Here is a 6,389-nt window from a genome sequence, read left to right as displayed (position 1 = left end):
TACTATATTATACTATTATACAGTCATCAATATTATACTATATTATACTATTATACAGTCATCAATATTATACTATACTATACTATTATACAGTCATCAATATTATACTATATTATACTATTATACAGTCATCAATATTATACTATATTATACTATTATACAGTCATCAATATTATACTATACTATACTATTATACAGTCATCAATATTATACTATACTATACTATTATACAGTCATCAATATTATACTATATTATACTATTATACAGTCATCAATATTATACTATATTATACTATTATACAGTCATCAATATCATACTATATTATACTATTATACAGTCATCAATATTATACTATATTATACTATTATACAGTCATCAATATTATACTATACTATACTATTATACAGTCATCAATATTATACTATATTATACTATTAAACAGTCATCAATATTATACTATATTATACTATTATACAGTCATCAATATTATACTATATTATACTATTATACAGTCATCAATATTATACTATATTATACTATTATACATTCATCAATATTATACTATATTATACTATTATACAGTCATCAATATTATACTATACTATACTATTATACAGTCATCAATATTATACTATATTATACTATTATACAGTCATCAATATTATACTATATTATACTATTATACAGTCATCAATATTATACTATATTATACTATTATACAGTCATCAATATTATACTATATTATACTATTATACAGTCATCAATATTATACTATACTATACTATTATACAGTCATCAATATTATACTATACTATACTATTATACAGTCATCAATATTATACTATATTAAACTATTATACAGTCATCAATATTATACTATACTATACTATTATACAGTCATCAATATTATACTATATTATACTATTATACAGTCATCAATATTATACTATATTATACTATTATACAGTCATCAATATTATACTATATTATACTATTATACAGTCTTCAATATTATACTATACTATACTATTATACAGTCATCAATATTTTACTATACTATACTATTATACAGTCATCAATATTATACTATATTATACTATTATTCAGTCATCAATATTATACTATATTATACTATTATACAGTCATCAATATTATACTATATTATACAATTATACAGTCATCAATATTATACTATACTATACTATTATACAGTCATCAATATTATACTATATTATACTATTATACAGTCATCAATATTATACTATATTATACTATTATACAGTCATCAATATTATACTATATTATACTATTATACAGTCATCAATATTATACTATATTATACTATTATACAGTCATCAATATTATACTATACTATACTATTATACAGTCATCAATATTATACTATATTATACTATTATACAGTCATCAATATTATACTATATTATACTATTATACAGTCATCAATATTATACTATATTATACTATTATACAGTAATCAATATTATACTATATTATACTATTATACATTCATCAATATTATACTATATTATACTATTATACAGTCATCAATATTATACTATACTATACTATTATACAGTCATCAATATTATACTATATTATACTATTATACAGTCATCAATATTATACTATATTATACTATTATACAGTCATCAATATTATACTATATTATACTATTATACAGTCATCAATATTATACTATATTATACTATTATACAGGCATCAATATTATACTATACTATACTATTATACAGTCATCAATATTATACTATACTATACTATTATACAGTCATCAATATTATACTATATTATACTATTATACAGTCATCAATATTATACTATACTATACTAATATACAGTCATCAATATTATACTATATTATACTATTATACAGTCATCAATATTATACTATATTATACTATTATACAGTCATCAATATTATACTATACTATACTATTATACAGTCATCAATATTATACTATACTATACTATTATACAGTCATCAATATTATACTATATTATACTATTATTCAGTCATCAATATTATACTATATTATACTATTATACAGTCATCAATATTATACTATATTATACAATTATACAGTCATCAATATTATACTATACTATACTATTATACAGTCATCAATATTATACTATACTATACAATTATACAGTCATCAATATTATACTATATTATACTATTATACAGTCATCAATATTATACTATATTATACTATTATACAGTCATCAATATTATACTATATTATACTATTATACAGTCATCAATATTATACTATATTATACTATTATACAGTCATCAATATTATACTATATTATACTATTATACAGTCATCAATATTATACTATACTATACTATTATACAGTCATCAATATTATACTATACTATACTATTATACAGTCATCAATATTATACTATATTATACTATTATACAGTCATCAATATTATACTATACTATACTATTATACAGTCATCAATATTATACTATACTATACTATTATACAGTCATCAATATTATACTATATTATACTATTATACAGTCATCAATATTATACTATATTATACTATTATACAGTCATCAATATTATACTATACTATACTATTATACAGTCATCAATATTATACTATATTATACTATTATACAGTCATCAATATTATACTATATTATACTATTATTCAGTCATCAATTGTCACGATCGTCTAACATAGAGGACCAATGCGCAGCGTTGAAGGTGAACATATTTTATTCCTATAAATGATCACACGATCAAAAACACAAACGAAAACGTGACGTCTACGGTTTCACACAAACCGAAATGAACAAGAAACCACAAACACAACGTGAAAGACAGATAGTCAAATATGGCTCCCAATCAGAGACAACGAGCCAACAGCTGACACTCGTTACCTCTGATTGGGAGTCACTCAAACAAAGAAATACAATCACCTAGAACCCACAACAAAACATAGAAACTAACACCCTGGCTCAACATACGAGAGTCCCCGAGCCAGGGCGTGACAGTACCCCCTTAAAGGCGCGGACTCCGACCGCGCCAACGAAACACAACAGGGGAGGGACCGGGTGGGCACTCCGCCTAGGCGGCGGATCCGGCTCCAGTGGAACAGGCACGTGCGTGCCGGACCGACCACGCACACCACTGGCTTGGTGTGGGGAACAGGCACGGGCCGTGCTGCACTGACGATGCACACCACTGGCTTGGTGTGGGGGAGCAGGAGCGGGCCGGACAGGGCTGACGAACCGCCCCCACAGACTTGGTGCTGGGAGCAGGAATGGGCCGGACCGGGCTGGCGACGCGCACCACAGACCTGGTGCGGAGAGCAGGAACGGGCAGAGCCGGGCTGACGAGACGCACCACAGACCTGACGCGGGGAGCAGGAATGGACCGGACCGGGCTGGCGACGCGCACCACAGACCTGGTGCGGAGAGCAGGAACGGGCAGAGCCGGCTGACGAGACGCACCACAGGCTTGATGCGGGGAGCAGGAATGGGCCGGACCGGGCTGGCGACGCGCACCACAGACCTGGTGCGGGGAGCAGGAACGGGCAGAGCCGGGCTGACGAGACGCACAACAGACTTGATGCGGCGAGCAGGAATGGGCCGGACTGGGCTGGCGACGCGCACCGCAGGTTCGGTGCGGGGAGCAGGAATAGACCGGACCGTACTGGGGACACACCACTGGCTCCACACCGGGATCTGGAACGGGCCGGACCGGACTGGCAACACATGCCAGTACCTCTCGCCGTGCCTCCACACCTTCCATCCCCTCTTCTACCAGTGGCCCCCGTAACCCGGCGGCCTTCTCCGGCAACCCACTGGACCGCTCTATCGCGGCCTCCTGCTGGTCCGCTCGTCGTGAGCCCCCCTAAAAAATTTCGGGGCGTCTCTCCTACCCGTGGACCACGTCTCCATATCCCTCGCCAGCTTCTCGCCCTTCTGCCATAATGTCAAGCCCTTGTCTTCCTCCCTCGCTTGACCCAGTCCAGGAGGCGAAGGAGATCTGTGAGGGATCTCCCTGGCGACGGCTCCTGGACACGCTGCTTGGTCCCATCTTGGTGGTTTCTTCTGTCACGATCGTCTAACATAGAGGACCAATGCGCAGCGTTGAAGGTGAACATATTTTATTCCTATAAATGATCACACGATCAAAAACACAAACGAAAACGTGACGTCTACGGTTTCACACAAACCGAAATGAACAAGAAACCACAAACACAACGTGAAAGACAGATAGTCAAATATGGCTCCCAATCAGAGACAACGAGCCAACAGCTGACACTCGTTACCTCTGATTGGGAGTCACTCAAACAAAGAAATACAATCACCTAGAACCCACAACAAAACATAGAAACTAACAACCTGGCTCAACATACGAGAGTCCCCCGAGCCAGGGCGTGACATCAATATTATACTATATTATACTATTATACAGTCATCAATATTATACTATACTATACTATTATACAGTCATCAATATTATACTATATTATACTATTATACAGTTATCAATATTATACTATATTATACTATTATACAGTCATCAATATTATACTATATTATACTATTATACAGTCATCAATATTATACTATATTATACTATTATACAGTCATCAATATTATACTATACTATACTATTATACAGTCATCAATATTATACTATACTATACTATTATACAGTCATCAATATTATACTATATTATACTATTATACAGTCATCAATATTATACTATATTATACTATTATACAGTCATCAATATTATACTATATTATACTATTATACAGTCATCAATATTATACTATATTATACTATTATACAGTCATCAATATTATACTATATTATACTATTATACAGTCATCAATATTATACTATATTATACTATTATACAGTCATCAATATTATACTATACTATACTATTATACAGTCATCAATATTATACTATATTATACTATTATACAGTCATCAATATTATACTATATTATACTATTATACAGTCATCAATATTATACTATATTATACTATTATACAGTCATCAATATTATACTATACTATACTATTATACAGTCATCAATATTATACTATATTATACTATTATACAGTCATCAATATTATACTATATTATACTATTATACAGTCATCAATATTATACTATACTATACTATTATACAGTCATCAATATTATACTATATTATACTATTATACAGTCATCAATATTATACTATACTATACTATTATACAGTCATCAATATTATACAATATTATACTATTATACAGTCATCAATATTATACTATATTATACTATTATACAGTCATCAATATTATACTATATTATACTATTATACAGTCATCAATATTATACTATATTATACTATTATACAGTCATCAATATTATACTATATTATACTATTATACAGTCATCAATATTATACTATATTATACTATTATACAGTCATCAATATTATACTATACTATACTATTATACAGTCATCAATATTATACTATATTATACTATTATACAGTTATCAATATTATACTATATTATACTATTATACAGTCATCAATATTATACTATATTATACTATTATACAGTCATCAATATTATACTATACTATACTATTATACAGTCATCAATATTATACTATACTATACTATACTATTATACAGTCATCAATATTATACTATACTATACTATTATACAGTCATCAATATTATACTATATTATACTATTATACAGTCATCAATATTATACTATATTATACTATTATACAGTCATCAATATTATACTATATTATACTATTATACAGTCATCAATATTATACTATATTATACTATTATACAGTCATCAATATTATACTATATTATACTATTATACAGTCATCAATATTATACTATACTATACTATTATACAGTCATCAATATTATACTATATTATACTATTATACAGTCATCAATATTATACTATATTATACTATTATACAGTCATCAATATTATACTATATTATACTATTATACAGTCATCAATATTATACTATACTATACTATTATACAGTCATCAATATTATACTATACTATACTATTATACAGTCATCAATATTATACTATATTATACTATTATACAGTCATCAATATTATACTATATTATACTATTATACAGTCATCAATATTATACTATATTATACTATTATACAGTAATCAATATTATACTATATTATACTATTATACATTCATCAATATTATACTATATTATACTATTATACAGTCATCAATCCAAGATGGCGAAGTAGTGCAGTCTTGTTTCTGTCGTGTGTCTGTAAATAGCCTGTAAATACCCAGT

The sequence above is a fragment of the Coregonus clupeaformis genome, chromosome 14 (genome assembly GCF_020615455.1).
Source record: "Coregonus clupeaformis isolate EN_2021a chromosome 14, ASM2061545v1, whole genome shotgun sequence".
Classification (NCBI taxonomy): Eukaryota; Metazoa; Chordata; class Actinopteri; order Salmoniformes; family Salmonidae; genus Coregonus; species Coregonus clupeaformis.
This window is presented reverse-complemented; position numbering follows the sequence as displayed.